The sequence below is a fragment of the Agelaius tricolor genome, unplaced genomic scaffold, assembly GCF_023055355.1.
Source record: "Agelaius tricolor isolate 1412-34295 unplaced genomic scaffold, bAgeTri1.0.p SCAF_34, whole genome shotgun sequence".
Taxonomy (NCBI): Eukaryota; Metazoa; Chordata; class Aves; order Passeriformes; family Icteridae; genus Agelaius; species Agelaius tricolor.
Window position 1 is genome coordinate 3,837,215 of NW_027269294.1, and position 15,139 is coordinate 3,852,353.

Sequence of the window (15,139 nt, forward strand, 5' to 3'; positions counted from 1 at the left end):
TTTTATCAATTAACAATAGAATTTCTCTTGGAAGCAGGATCCCTATCAAAGAAATTAATTTTCAGATGAAGATAGTTCTGCAATTCTTAACGTTAAAAAAATTACTTTAAAATTTATTATATGTATTTTTCCATGTATTTTCACATTTGTCCTCTACAACCATATAGCAAATTATGAAAATTTACTTCCCCCAAGGTGACACTGGAGGGAAACAATTGCTGGATTGCAAAGAAAGGGAAGTCTGTAAATTAAAAATTTCTTTAAATGCCTAAACAAAAAAGGTGAAAAACTTGGGAATGGGGAAAGAAAACTTGAAATCAAGTGAATTGCAAGTGGGAGAAACAGTGTGGAAATTATTAAGTTGCTTTTGAGTTGTTCTACCATTTTCTTGCAGCAAATCACATCACCAAATTGTCAGCATAGTTCTAATGTCTCTTTTGCATTTCTGGGCTATGGAAGAGAGATTCCAATTTGTATTTGCTTCTTAAGGCTTATAGATGTGCCTTTTCCTGGTAAATAGAGATGCAGTGATGCACTTTATTGTCTTTTTCAGCTTTCCCAGCAGGAAGATTGGCTTCTTTACATTGGAAGGCCTCTGGCTGTGGTGTTTGCATTTCAGAGCTGTTCCACCTGTTTTTGATAAGCTGGGTGAAATTGCTCAGTAAGTAACATGACTTAGACATAAGTAAGATTGCATGTAGTCAGGAGTTATTGATTGAGTGAATTTTCAGTTCCATTTGAACAAATCTATGGCTAATAGTACCCAAGAATTACCAGACTATTAGCTCAACCCTCATCAGCATTTATATGCTAGCAGATGAAGATGTTCCACATGTGAACTGGGTGCTGTTCTGCTCAGAAATAGGTGTTTAGTGTTTTTGCAGTAGAGTAAAGAGTAGCTTCATGTTGAGCCAGGGCACTGACTGGGAGAACTGTGCTCTGTTATAACATGATATTTTCCAAAAGTTGCTCTTTCCCCTGGGAGCACATTTTCCAAGGCCATCCTACCACCTTCTCAGTTATCAGCCAAGGAAATAGGGTCACATTTTTCCATCCTCTGTTCAAAATACCTTTCAGAGATTCAGAGATACCTTTTGTTTCTGATCCTGCAGAGACTGAACAACTTGGTTAATTCTCACCATTACATGTGAGCACAAAAGTCCATTTGAAGCTTGCCTATTTGGCATGGAAGAAGTGTAACAATACTTGTAAATGTTGAATTTCCATGTGGACTAATCCAATTAGGTCATATTGGCATCTTCTCATTCATCAAAAAGGAGCCTGACTCAGTTACCTGAGTGCTCAATCAGAATATTTGTCCTGAAATGAGGATTAGAGGCTTTTGTTTTTCATTATTTCATTTCATTTTGTTTTTCATTGTCTAAGTCATACACGCTGTAGCAGCTGTAAGAAATTGAGTTTGGAGTATTTTTTCTCCATCTCTGCTGTTCTGCAGCACTAAATCTTTTGGCCAATGTTCCTCAGAAGATGAGAGGAGAGAGGAATGGGGCAGAAGTTCACATTCAAGAAGGTAAAGTACTTGAATGTCCTGTATGGCATGTTCTTCTTCTGTCTTTAACTTACCTGGTTATAATAATGACAAAATTGTTGGGCTCTTCAGATAAAAATCTGTTCCAAGCTCTTGGAAAGAGCCTGTTTTTATCACTATAATTGCTTTCACTGGGACTAAGTTTAGGAAAGGTAAGTCTTCACATCATCAGGGATTAATTAGGACAAAGTGCAAAGGAAAGAGAAGTAGAATGAAAAATGTTCTGATTATTCTTAATCCTGTATTATCTAAGGAGGAAATATTTTTTTTTATTTTTTTGTTAGCTATCATATTTCCAAATGTAGGTGGACTATCCTGTGTACAAGCTCTGAGTGAGAAGAAATAGGAAAACACTGCTGTAAAGAACCAGAAAAACAGCATAGTTTTTGTGAGAAATCTCAGCCATTTCACTTTTATTGGAATCATGAAATCTCTCTGTAATTAAGTGACAAGCTTGTGGTGCTCCCATACCCATCTCTGCAGGAATTCCTTGCATTAGTGTGCAGAGGCACAGCTTAAGCTGGCCAATAGTAAGAGACCATCCTTGGCTTATTTTTCCTTGGGGACTTCTACACTACACAAGCTTTCTATCTGACCTTTGCATTTTCTTCTGAGGACAAGGGGTTGAAATCTGCAGGATAACCAGAAGTACCCAACATGGCTCTGGAGAAAACCTACACTGCTTTTGAGCACCAGGAGCAGTAAACATCTGGGGATCATTTGAAACTGTAGCTGCTCACTGGCTATGGAAGACATGAAAGAAGCAGTTAATGTTTCTTTTCTGGGTTGGGAATTGATCTTTATCACCGCTTTCCTTAACCTGTATTAATAACAATCACCAGGGACAGGAGAAGCATGCAGACTTTAAAAGGCAGCAGTACTTGCCCTAGGTTATGGAAGTAAAGGAGGAATTTGGATCTGAGTTTTTCTTGTTTTCTATCCAGAAGTATGAACCTCTTTTGTTGGAAGTAATTTTTGTGTGAAATTTGACTGCAGATTCTGAGGATACATAAAAATAAATCAAGTTAACAAGAAGAAGAAAATAAAAATCCCTCCTATAAGGCCTCAGGAAGTGATTTGTACCCTATACTTAAAAGAACTGTATGTTTTGCTTTTTTTTTTTTTGCCAGGCCTTTCAATTTTTAATTTAAGGTAGAAGTATATGAGAAGGTAGTTCTTGCTTCCTATAACATTTGTTCTAATATTTTCTATAACCTTTGTTGAATTACTGCCTTTACCATGGACCAAGATTGTTTCAGGAGCTGTTCCATCTGCCACTCAGAATATTCCACTCCCAGCAGTAGAATGAAGCCTTTCTAGCCTTTTCTTTTAATGCAGAGCCACAAGATTGAAGGAAATGGGAATTTTTTTTAGGGGTGTAAATGAAAATTGAGGTTCACGTTGTGAAATTATTACTGAGAGAAGCATGAGGTGCTGCTTTTGCTGATGTAGTGGAATAATGCAAGTACCAGTTTAAAATTTTACAAGTTTCTCTAGCTGGAACAGGAACTAAAACATTGACATCTCAACAACCTACAGCACTCCCCACAGGTCTCTGTGCACCTTGGAGATGTTGGCTTAAAAGAATTTTATTTTTCTTAACTTTGGGAAGGTAGTAATGCATAGATATAAAAAGCAATGTAAGATATTCATGATAGGGGAGATTTTCTAAACTTTTCTTGACTATTTTAATATGAACTTTTTCTGCACAACCATGGCAAGGCAGATTTCCAAAGCGGCATGCCTGAGTCTTGCTGCTGTTGGATATTAATGGTTGAATCCCCTGTGATGCTTTGAAAGGGTACACTTGTATGGATAATCAAATAGTTACTTTCCTTGTTCACAGATTGGATGTTTTTGAGGAACAGAAGTATAAAACATTGCTTCCCCTAAGACAGAAGCAAGGAACACATCCTTCCTTCCTTCCCTCCTTCCAAACAGGCTATTCCTTTGTTGCACCTGGAAAGAATGCCAGAATCCCACTTGATACAAACTGAGTTTCAGTGCAGTCAGAGGGGAATATGAAATCATCAAAGGAACAGACCACATAGAAACCCTACAACACAAATTAAGGAAAGGTTCTTATCTGTCACAGCCTAATTGGCTGGGGCCTACTGTTTTACATATCAGATGTCTCCCTGCTGCTCAGAGAATCTCGAGTGAAGTAAATCTGTGCCAGAAATAATTTATCCTTGTGTAGATCACGGGGTGGCCTGCTTCCTATCCACTGCAAGCATCACCCTGATTTAAAGAGGGTGCTTGTGCATCTCTGCTGAAGGACAAAGTGCTTGCAGAGTTAGATCCTTCCTCCTCTTTGCTGGGTCACATGTGGGTGAGGGTTCTCTTAAGTGCTCCATTATTGTGGAAGGCAGTTTAATGAGTGCACACTGTAAAAGTTCAAGCAATTATATGTAATGCATGATGAACAATACGACTTCCAAATGTTCACATGTAATGCATGTCAGATTTCAGCTGGAAAACAAAACAAGCCCCTCAAGGTTGCAGTCTGCTCTTTAGAAGAGCCACATGTTGTAACCTCAGAACCTCAAAATATCAGCTGTTTTCTGTGCATGATGAGAGCAGTGGAATCTGTGCCATGTTCTGTCCTTTGTTTCCTGGAATCTGGCTGCAGTAATGATCAGATGTGTGCTTCTGCCAAGTGCAGTTGGTGTTTGGTCCACGTTCAGAGCAGTGAATTGATCTGTGCTTCTTTTTTTCCCTCATGGCATATCTCATTATGACATTGTTTTTGTACAGGGTCTAGCAAAGATAAATATGTAAATAGGGAATGATATTTTCTAAAATTCATCTGTGCTTGCTCTTTTATTACTTTCAGGCAACATGAAACTACCTGTAGACCCCAAATGAGGTCAAGAACCATTGTACTTTCATACTGGTGTCCTTTTGTGAGGCATTTAAAATCAAAATGCTCTGGACACATAAAGGAAGCAGATTTACATCTTCCTAGAAAGAAGAGCAGAAGTGACCAGTCACTGTTGCCAGGAGCATTCTGCCTTTTTCAGAAGAACTTCTGAGGGAGCCCAGGTACTCTCATTTGACTCCTTCAGCACAGATTCCATGTCCCACGCAAATTTCCCATCCTATTTTATGTGTGTCTGTTTCTGCTATTCTTATCCACTGCTGGTGCCTTCTTTATTATACAGTGTGCTAATTTTTTTTTTTTAATATCAGACTGTGGGTGTAAGTTACCATAGTAAAGTGAGCCTTAGCCCTTCAGGAAGGGCTTCCCTGTCTCTTCTGGCTCATCCTTTCCTTCCATCCAGGCAATGGCACACAGGAAGCAGGTGGGGTTAAAGGCAAGGATAGCAGCTGCCTCAGCTGTCTAGCACTGGTCTCTTTGTATTCATGAGTTACACACCAGCTCAGTCAAGGGAAAGTTCCAAGTAAGTATCATTAAATAGTAAAAGGATGATGGGAAAGCCTGCTTGAACCACTCAGATGTCTCCAGCTGGATGTCTTGGAATTGCTGCTTTGCAGGTGAACCTGTTTGTATGAGAAATACATCCTCAGGCTCTCCAGTTTTGAATTCTCTCAAAATGTGTTAACTGTTGAGGATTGTAATATTTCTTAAAAAGTTTATGTGAAAGGTTTGGATTTGTTTTTTTTCTGCACTTACAGAAATGTCATAATCTGTCCTGAAGCAAATCAGCTTCCTGGGAGCTTTACAGTTGTTCAGGTTAGTTTCATGTTAGTTCTGTGGAATATTGCCATCAGATTAATGGACCAACAATACTGAAACAAGGCATTTGAATATGGTATGTGAAAACAAAACATTTTATATATTGAAATAAAATTCTATGCATGTAATTTTATTTAATAGAGCATTATTTTGATTTTAGGTAAAGGTGTCCAATAGGGTGAAGCAAAGGCTTGAAAGTGTTTTTATTTTACTGTTTGCTTATGGTGTGGTTGGTATAAATTGCTTTTGTTGGTTTATTAACAAGGGTGGGAAGAGGCAAAGTACTGGGAGATTAATTTAAATTCAGCTCAGGAGAATTAGACACAGGAGAGCAACTTCAAGGTGTCTGGCACATATTAGCATTTTATTTGATTGTAACAGAAATTTTGCATGTGTATTCATAAAACACATTTGTTGGGTTTCCTTTTAAGTTTCACAGTTTGTTCTTGTTAAAACCTGTGGTAGGTCAGAATTAGTGCTGGCAATTTCCTTTGCTAAGGACCTCAAATATACTCTTTTTAAACCCAAGTAGAGGCCTTTTTAAAAAGGGGCTTGAGGCTCTTCTGAGCAGCATTAAGACAGCACACAGATGACCCAAGAAATGACACTTCAAATTCTCTATCTATATTTGTATGAAGAACTGCAATAAAATGTATTTAGTGTTCATAGCCAAAACATGACATATTTATATCGAGGTAGTCCTTGCACATCCATCTCAGTGCTATAGTGAGATTAAAAAAAAAAAAAAAAAAAAAAAAAAAAAAAAAGTTGTGATTAGAGGAATGTAGCAGAACCAGAATCAGATGTTTTAAAAACCATTTAGTATCACTCTGGGTTTTCTGGTCAGTCTTCCTCCATTTTGACAGAGAGGAAGGAACATGATGATCCCTTTAAGTAGGATTTCAGAGTTTATAAGCTGGTTGCTTGCTTTCTGTATTTGATGGTGTCCAGCAGGGTGGTAGAAGGATTTGTCAGTGGTCTTGGCATGAACTTCAGGGATTTGTGCATCAGGGACATCTCTGTGTAAAGCATTTGTGTTCTCTGACAGCTTGAAGGCATTTTCATGCTACAGAGTGATGTGACTGGAGATCTTCTAGCCACTTATGTCATTTCATCATCATCTGTAGAGAAGTCTCAAGCTTTGATTTCTGAAGTATTTCCTAAAATCTTGGAAAAAAGAAAAAATCTTGGATGGTAGCAGTATAGGAACGAGCTCTGAGGATTTCTCCCTGGTGATGGACACAGGGCTGTGTTTTGCATCCCATGCTCCTGAGCCCCAGTGAATGTTCATTCGTGTCCCACAAAGGCCCCCAGACTCAGAGCAAAGCAGGGACTAAAGGCATCAAAGGCCTTTTTGTCAGAATAAGGACAATGCTATAAACCAACCTTGTGTTAACCTACCAAGAACAGAGGACAAGAATTCTGAATGCCAAAATATAGAGAGATGTGTGAAAGGGAAAACTTTTACAAAAGTAGGCAGGCTGAATAAAACTATTTATCTTTAAGCCACACAAGTCATGGTAATTAAATTAGGTCAGGCTGGCTGTAAAGCTACAAAAAGCAGGCTGTAACTAATTTAGAGAGAAGTCCTGAAAAGAAAACAGATTGACAGCCCCCTATTATTTTTTATCTAATCAAGACAACAAAATGTAAGAAAGAGAAAAAGAAAGAAAAAGAAAATAGAAAGGAATCTCATGTTGATTTATTAAGATTTTCTCTCAAACCATTAGAATAAACAAAAGCACATAGTCGCATCTTTGATGTGTGAAGGTTTGCACATTGTTCTTAGTGCTAACTGAGGGTTACATGCATATTTTACCCTTGAGAAAAACAAAATACTTGAAGACCTTAAAGTTCAGAAAGTGGTGGAAACCCCAACAAAGAATAACACAATCAGATCTTTATCAGTACAGTATCATTGCACTAATTCTTTCTGGGCATCCATATCATCATGCTGCTATATGAAGAGAAATCCTAAATATCTGTGAAAAGAGACAAATAGACTTTTATTTAAAACCATGTCTGCACAAATCCCTCCTGCCAGTTTGTATAAACATCCTGTTTTGAAAATGGTTACAATTATTTGCTTTGAATTTGAAAGTGACAGGTTGCATAGGGTATGGGAAATAACATTTTTGAACTTTAAGAAGGGAAGGATCAGGACTTTATTTGTAGTGGGGATCCAGTCTCGTTAAACAAGGTTTAAAATAATATTTTGGTTGATTTCTAAAATAGTTTTCATTCTCCAAGTGGTTTGAAAAATTAGCATTCTAAGGCTGTCTGGAGGGTGCAGAGGAGTGTGTGAACAAAAAGGGGGAAGGGCACAGACAAAGAGCCCAGCTTGGTTTGTGTTGGTGTTTAATAGCAAACAACCCTTTCCCACCCTGCTTCTCTTTTATGCTTCTTTTAGTTCTAAGTAACTTCCAAAGAATTTCCAGCAGCAGATGATGCTCAGCCACTGCATTCATCTGAAATAAGAGACGAACTTTGCCCCGTGAAGAAAATATTTGAGGTTCCAACACAATTAAGGGTCGCAAATTCTCTGTGAAAATGGAAATTCCTTCCCATTTCTCCAACAGGTCCCCGAGGGTGAAGTTTTGACCCTGGTGAAGTCAAGGGAACCTTCACTCTCTTTCATTAAGACAAGAGCCATCCCTCATCACATCTTACACTTGCAACTGTGAAATGTGGAAAGGAAAGGAGAAACTGTTTCCTTGGGTATTACCATGAGGTAACACCTTTTCCAGACAATGAGTCAGTCTTTGAGAGATGATCAGAAAACAGACACAAAAATGCAGGAAGTCAGAAATGGGGAGCAGGCAGGGAAGCAGCAACACTGAGCATTTTCAGAGCTGAACTGGCACCACTCAGCAGGTTTGTTTTTGTTTGAGAGAAAATGGAGCTCTTGCTCTTTGACTTGAAGAACACTCAAAGCTCCTCATCAATTGAAAGTCAGAATTGAACAAAAAGTTGCAAAACTAATTAACAAAACTTCAGAGCATTGGCCCAGAATTTGGCCCAAACACAAGATCCCTTACTTAAGTAACGTTTTTGTGTGCTTAATGTTTAAGGGACATGGTCCAGCTTGGAACATATCTGAGAAGGGCTGAAGGACAGCTGCCAGGTTCACTGTCTGCTAAAAATCAATAGCCAGAGCATAATATTGAATCAGACTTTTAAAGATAAACCACACAACCAGGTCTGAACTCCCAAGATTCCAGTAGAGCAGTTTATTGCTCTGTGCACTGTTCACGTGCAGGCAGTATGAACCAAGGGATTGCAGTAAACCTGCTGAGTTTTGACAGATTTGCTTTTACTTCGTTTTTATTGTATAAAGGTAAAAGGAGGGATGCCAGCCTATTATAGACACAAGATCTACAGGATTTGAACCATAATATCTCATGTTTTACTGTATTTCTTTAAAAACATCCCTCCTATTTAACCAGAAGCTGTTGTTTCAATTGTATTTTTTTTTTCTATTTTAGGCTAAAGATAAATTGAAGGTGGCACAGAGCAGTGGAAGAGCAACAGCCTTTAGAAGCCCTCTCCAAAAGTTGAGTTTGTGAAATACTTTCCAAACATCTGCAGGAACAGTGCTACATCAACCTTCCAGCGGCCTGGTTGAAAAGACTGTCCTTTAATCTAAACCATACTCCCTGGGATTTCTTAATGTAGTTAATTCTTCTTTTTTTATTTTTTTTAATATTGTGCCAGTGAGAAACTGCCTAGTGGTCTTCACCTCTGAGTCCTTTCCACTAATTCTTAGTCCTGGCATATTGCTGTACATTTTCATTGCACGGGGATCTCCTCAAACAAAGGAAAATTATGAAACTGTCAGATCAGATTTCATATATTGCTCTTGGCATTGCACTCACTAGACCTGGTACACAGTGAGTTTTGAAAGCCTCTGATCTTTTATAACCATTTCCAGTCTTAAACATATATTTCAAAGTTCCTCATCTGCAGTCACTGGGAATATAAGTATGAAAGCTGAGGTAATCTGGGTATTTTCTTTCTGTGAAGACATAGAGAGTGATCCATTGCTGCCATAAATAATTTCCAATGTTTCATTATTCTTTCTGTTATACTTCTGATTGTTTTATTAAGACTCTGAATTTATTTCTTTCACTTCTGGGGTTTTCTTTCTCTTTCCTGCTAGGGATATATGTTGCTTTAGAACTTCAGATCAAGGTGCTTAGCTGTGCCAGTGGGAATGCACGCTGACAGCACGCTCAGAGTGGTGAGCTCTGCTGGGTCTGATGTACCATGGAACAGACACATCAAGGACACCAAGTCCTTTCTCTCCTGCCCAGCTGCTCTGTCAGTCTGGAAGCCTCATGGTGCTAATGCATGAGCACCTCAGATATTAACCAGCCTAGGGGCTGGGAGGAGTGGGATTCTTCTTCACTGTGGTGTTCCTTCTCACTTCAGAGAAATCAACCAAACTGAAGATGTGCTGACCTTTTGAGACTGAACTAGAAGATCCCTTGACACAAAATCCTGTAAGTGTATTTATACAGGGAGTCCCTTGGCCAATTCAAAGGGCCAGACAGGATTCCTAGAGCCATGTCACCTACAATCTCAATGAAGTGACAGTGCTGACTGTGCCAGAGAATGCGAACAGACAGCAGTTCTGTGTCACTTGTGGCCCTGTAACTCAGCAGTTGCTTCAGAGACCAATCACACACAGCTTCCTTGGGAAAGAGGAGTAAGTTTTCTGGAACAGCTGGTGGAGATGACAGGTTATCCAGGTATCTTTTTTGAATGCCAACAAAACAAAGGCATACTGTCTTTAATGCTTGTGTTATAAACAACTTGCATCCATTTCCAAGTACCCTCCACCTTTCCTTCACCCATATGAACACTTCAAACAGACAGCTACTTTGGAAATCTCTCAAAAACTTCTGATTGCACTTTTCTAATCTGTTCAATTCATAGCCAAGTCACAGTAGAATATCTGTGTACCTTTGGTACAAATACACCAGACTTATGTTTGATTTATGCTGCCACTGTTTCCAAACCCATTCCTTGGTAGCCTTTCCATCCTGACTAGGAGATGAGTAACTTTCTTAGAAGGATTATTTTTATCCTTTCTGTTCTTCAGTTCCTTTCCATTTTTCTTGGCCACCTAGTTGACTGCACAGCCTACTGCTCAGTTCCCTCTGCTTTCCAGAGCTCAGATCCAAGTCCTGCCTTGTCTGCATAACAAGAGTTGTCTCCTACCCCAGTGCTTCTTTCAACTGATCCTGTTACCAGCTCAGAGCCTGGTATTTTTCAGTTTCAGGTGGAATATCCAGGTGACATACTGTATTTCAGTGCAGCTACTTTCATTGGTGTTTAGAACTCCGTACACAGTCCTGAAATGGTGAGTAGAGTTTCCTTCACTTACTGTCTTCATCGTGATCAGCTTTCCTACCTCTGTTCACTGTTTGGTTTGTTTTAAATCAGATGGCTGTTTCTTCTCTCCACATTGAAATACCATTGGTGTATTGGTGTTAAGTCTTGTACATTCAAGATTTTCTCCAGCCCAATGTTATATCAACTGTATGGCTGCATTCATTTGGGACATTATATATTGGGAATAAATCAGGGAATAAATCCTCATGGGTTCTCTTGAGCAGAGATAGTCTCTTTCTTGTTTTAGAAAAATTCCAGATTTAGCTAAACTGTTTTTCCTCACTGGAAAGATATGTGTAATGTCTCTGAGGAAAGGACACAGAAACATTTTTCCATAATAAGGTTTGTGGATAGTACTGCATATGCTGGTTTTAACAACAAGCATAGAGAGGCCATTGCCTAGAGAAACTCTGCAACTCATTAGCTAGTTTTATCTTTCCTTCAAAGAAGGAAAAGCAAAAATCTGACTGATATACCCATCCAATGCTCTCTGAAAAAAAACAGCTCTGCAGCCAGACCATTCCTTCCCTCACAACAAAGCCAAACAAAGAGAAGTCATGCATTAAATTTTTTCAAAGAAGAAAGCCTGTAATTTAAGTAAGAAATGTTTTAAGTCTAGAAAATTGAATACTTTCTGCTTTTGGAAGGAACAAATCAGAACACCAAAGAAAGGACAGTGCACAGAAATATGGCAAGTTTATCAGTGAGTATAGTGTGGATGAAAGTAGTCATTAATTAATGAAAAGCAAGGGTTTACAGGAGGATTCAGGTGTTTAACAGTACCCCAAGCTTTGCTGTAAGTGTTGTAGGCAAAAAATTTGTGTGGTTTGCTCAGAGTGGTTCACCTGGTGACCAAGCACATCAGGGAGCTGCTGCACAGCACCAAGGTCAGGATGGAGATTATTGCAGCCCTTCACTTCATCCCCAGGTCAGGCCCTCCTCGATCCATGAGCTGCCATTTGGTTTCCTCCTGCTCTCTTGAGATGGTCTGAAAAGGGCCTGTTGTGCTTCAAATCCTTCAGCAGGGCTGGAGCTTTGATCTCCTGACACTGAGCAAAGCAGGGCAGCCCAGAGCACTGAGGCATGGCTGTGGGATGGCGTGGGCAGCACTGGGGTCTGAGACTCCACCTCTTACTGCCAGGACTTGTGTCGTGGTATTGGCTGGTAAAGGCAGAACTTAACTCACAGGGAAATGAGATTCTCACAAAATAATCAGTGACCTGAATTATATTTCCTTTTTAAACATCTTTTGGAAGTGCTCTACCACAGTTTAGGAAAAGGAGAAGGGAAAGTTACCTGGAAGAAAAGCTGAGCAACAAGGCACAGGGGAACACGTGGCCAGCACACCTTGCACTTGAGTTGTTTGCAGCTGGAGCATGGGCAGAGATTCCAGTGTCCTGGCAGGTCTTGCTTGACCTTGGGATTCTCATATCAGATTCTCTTAAGTGGACAGTGAAAGGAAAATAGCTTTTGTTTAAGTAAAATTCTGCTTTGCTTTGCTTTAGTGTTTGAAGACATTTTATCACTAGAGGTGGTCTTTATTATGCTCCTCAAGCTGTAACTCTTGGGATCACCTCCTTCCTTGTACCTCTTCCTCTGAGCAGGAATGCTGGAGCAGAGCACAGCTCAGCTGTACATGCTCCATTAAAGGAGCTTATATAGCATCCTATCGGCCTAGAGGTCCAGTGGGAACCTTTGGCAGACACAAAAATACTTTGGAAAACTGTGGGAATGCTGATGACCTGACAGTGATTTATATTATTGCATTAGAAAAAGAAATGGTATGGTGGGACCTGTCAGGATGGATAAAGCAAGGATTTGCCAGTAATGCCCTGTGCTGTGCAGCTTTCCAAACCACTAACTTGCTGGTTAGCCCAGGCCTCTCTTTCATCCAAACCCTCATAAAAATTTATTGCAGATGGGTACTAAGGACCTTCAGGAAAATCCTTTGCTGTGGATTTCAACAGCATCTCTGCCTTATGATGGTCCCACAGTAACTTTTCCCCCCTCCCCCAGCACCTGAGCAGTTCATGTGCAGCACTCTGCTTGTGCCTAGGCAGATGTTTGTCATCATCTGTCATCACAGAGCTGGGAGGCAGAGACTGACAGGGTCATTTAGTATGGGACAGCATGGAAAATAAACATGGAAAAACATGACAAGCATGCACAAGTGTTTTGAGAACTGATTGGCATCCCATAATGAATAGCATGAGAATAATTTTTTTACTAAAAAATATTGAAAAGTATAAAATATTCTAGTTTAAAAACAAGCAGTAAGACCAAGTAGAAGAGTTAATCAAGTATCTTATTCAGTTATACATGTCCTGAATCAAGATTCAATGTGCAGAGACACATTACTATGACTTTAATATTATAACAATTTTCATTCATAAAGAGGTTTTAGATACAAAGAGATAATCTCTTAACTCATAAGAGAATGCTTTTTGTTGTGTTATTAAGGTATAAATGAAATAAGTTTTACCTGGCCTGTGAAGGGTGTTTTGTGCCTTGCTGGTGACAGTAAGTTAAAGCCCAAGATAACCACTTCAGACTGGCTGCATACTTCAGTATTCTCCCCCTTCACAGTTGTTAAAACTTTATAGAGCCTCAAAACTTATCCAGATGGACAGTAACTGTGACTGCCACTTACGAAACCAGTATAATCTAGCACAATACACCAAGCAGGGTAAATGGGAAGGAAAACAAGTTCTGAATAGAGGACCTCCTTGGAACATTGAATCAGCCATCAGACACACCAACTCTGTTTAGACAGGCCTGTTATACACACCCAAATGTTCTGCAAAACAAAGCACACCCCCATCCTTTCACCACTGCAGCTCCAAAACACTTCTGCCCAAGGGTGGTCCTCACCCTGCTTGAGGCAGTGCCTACATCTTTATTCACAAACTGAAACATTGGTTTTCAGAATTTTTGGCAAAGCTGAGACACATAAACCATGTTCCTTCTCTCAAGGAATATCATATCTTGGCAGTTTTGTTTGGGTTTCACTTTTTCAAATATAGAAAAATATGAACAAATAGCACACAGTGGTGGCACACTTATCACCAGTAGATTGCCCTGCACAATGCTGCTTGTGTGACACCAGGATAAATCACATCACTGTAGCAGAGAACCTGCTCAAGAGAAAACTATTATTATTTGAAGTTGTTCACTTGTGGGATAATGTCTGCTAAACACAATGGAAAGCAATATGTAGTGATTTTCTGGATTTTTGTGCTGTACATATTTTTTGCATACAGTATGCATGTATCCTAACAGGGTGATTAGATAATGAAGCCATGATATAAGAAAAAAAAACCCAAATCCTGGCAGATTTATAGCAACTAAATCTATGTATTCATTCCTCACTCCCCCTGGCATGGGTGCCTGATTTAACTGAAGCTAATTCCAGCACTGATTCCTACTTATGCACATGTTGGCAGAGGCAGATCTCAGTGCAGTGGACATTCTCAATCACTTCTTTATTTGTCACATTTCACAAATTTCCAAACAGTAAAAAAAAAATGGTTGGGAAATGGTGATTTGAATTTGTGGTATTTCACCCCCTGTCCTGCCTTCTCTCTCTCATTTCAGCTCCTGGCAGTCGAATTCCCCGTTCCACTGGTGCAGCTGCTCAGTTACACGCCTGCAGCTCATGGTGAATGTGCTTGGAAAATGCATCATGCCTCCTACCACGTGGGGGAAGTGATGTGTTTCAGTTTGCTGTTTTGCAGAAAACATTGTTTGCCATATGTCTCAACACAGCCTGCTTCTCTTTTTCAAGAAATTGGCCGAGAATTTTAATTTGTGTTTTGGTCTTTTTGCATCCTGACTAGAGATTGGCATGTGAATTATTTAATTAAGCTGTGACTATTGCTGGGTATTGCTAAGTTACACAAATACTGTGTCATTTAGCTATTTATGACTAACAAAACTAACAGTACAAAAAAACTAATTAAAAGCCTAATAATCTTGGAGTCTTTTGACCAGCTGTTATATATCCATACAACCTCATTCTGTTGAATAAGGGAGCTATTGCTGAGGCTTTTGACACAGAAAAAAAAAAGAAAAAAGATGGAAAAAAAAGAAAAAAAAAAAGTGATATTTTTCTTTGGTTTTCTTCATGTCCAAAAGAAAGCTGCAGCCTGTGGCATTTCAGCTGGGCTCCATTCTGTGCCCAGGGTGATGGAGCCACTGGCAGCTGCTCACACAGAAATGTGCTGAACAAGAACCACACCATAAACAAAAGCACGCTGGGCCTTCCGTGGGCAAAGCACAAGAGCAGAATATTAACCACAGATCCTGCCCAGGTAGAAATTCCTTTTGCTTGGTCATAGCACATAGCAAGGTTTCCTGCCTCTCTTTCTGGCAGGTGTGGTGCCACAGACTCCCCAGGAACCTTACTTCATTCTGCTTCTTCATGAGCTGATCTTTGGAGGAGCAGCTATTTACTGATTCATTGCTGGCTTGCACCTTCAGCACATCATTTTCTC

The 15,139-nt window shown here is 39.6% G+C and overlaps 1 long non-coding RNA gene across 1 annotated transcript; it reads left to right on the forward strand.

Annotated features, from left to right (window-relative positions):
• The first annotated feature begins 550 nt into the window (after positions 1–550).
• Positions 551–14,623, forward strand: LOC139602498 (uncharacterized). Its single transcript, XR_011683257.1, has 7 exons — positions 551–661; positions 1,457–1,531; positions 4,386–4,594; positions 7,829–7,980; positions 8,735–9,751; positions 10,528–10,614; positions 14,241–14,623. It is a non-coding gene; the product is annotated as an uncharacterized lncRNA (long non-coding RNA).
• Positions 14,624–15,139: the final 516 nt, after the last annotated feature.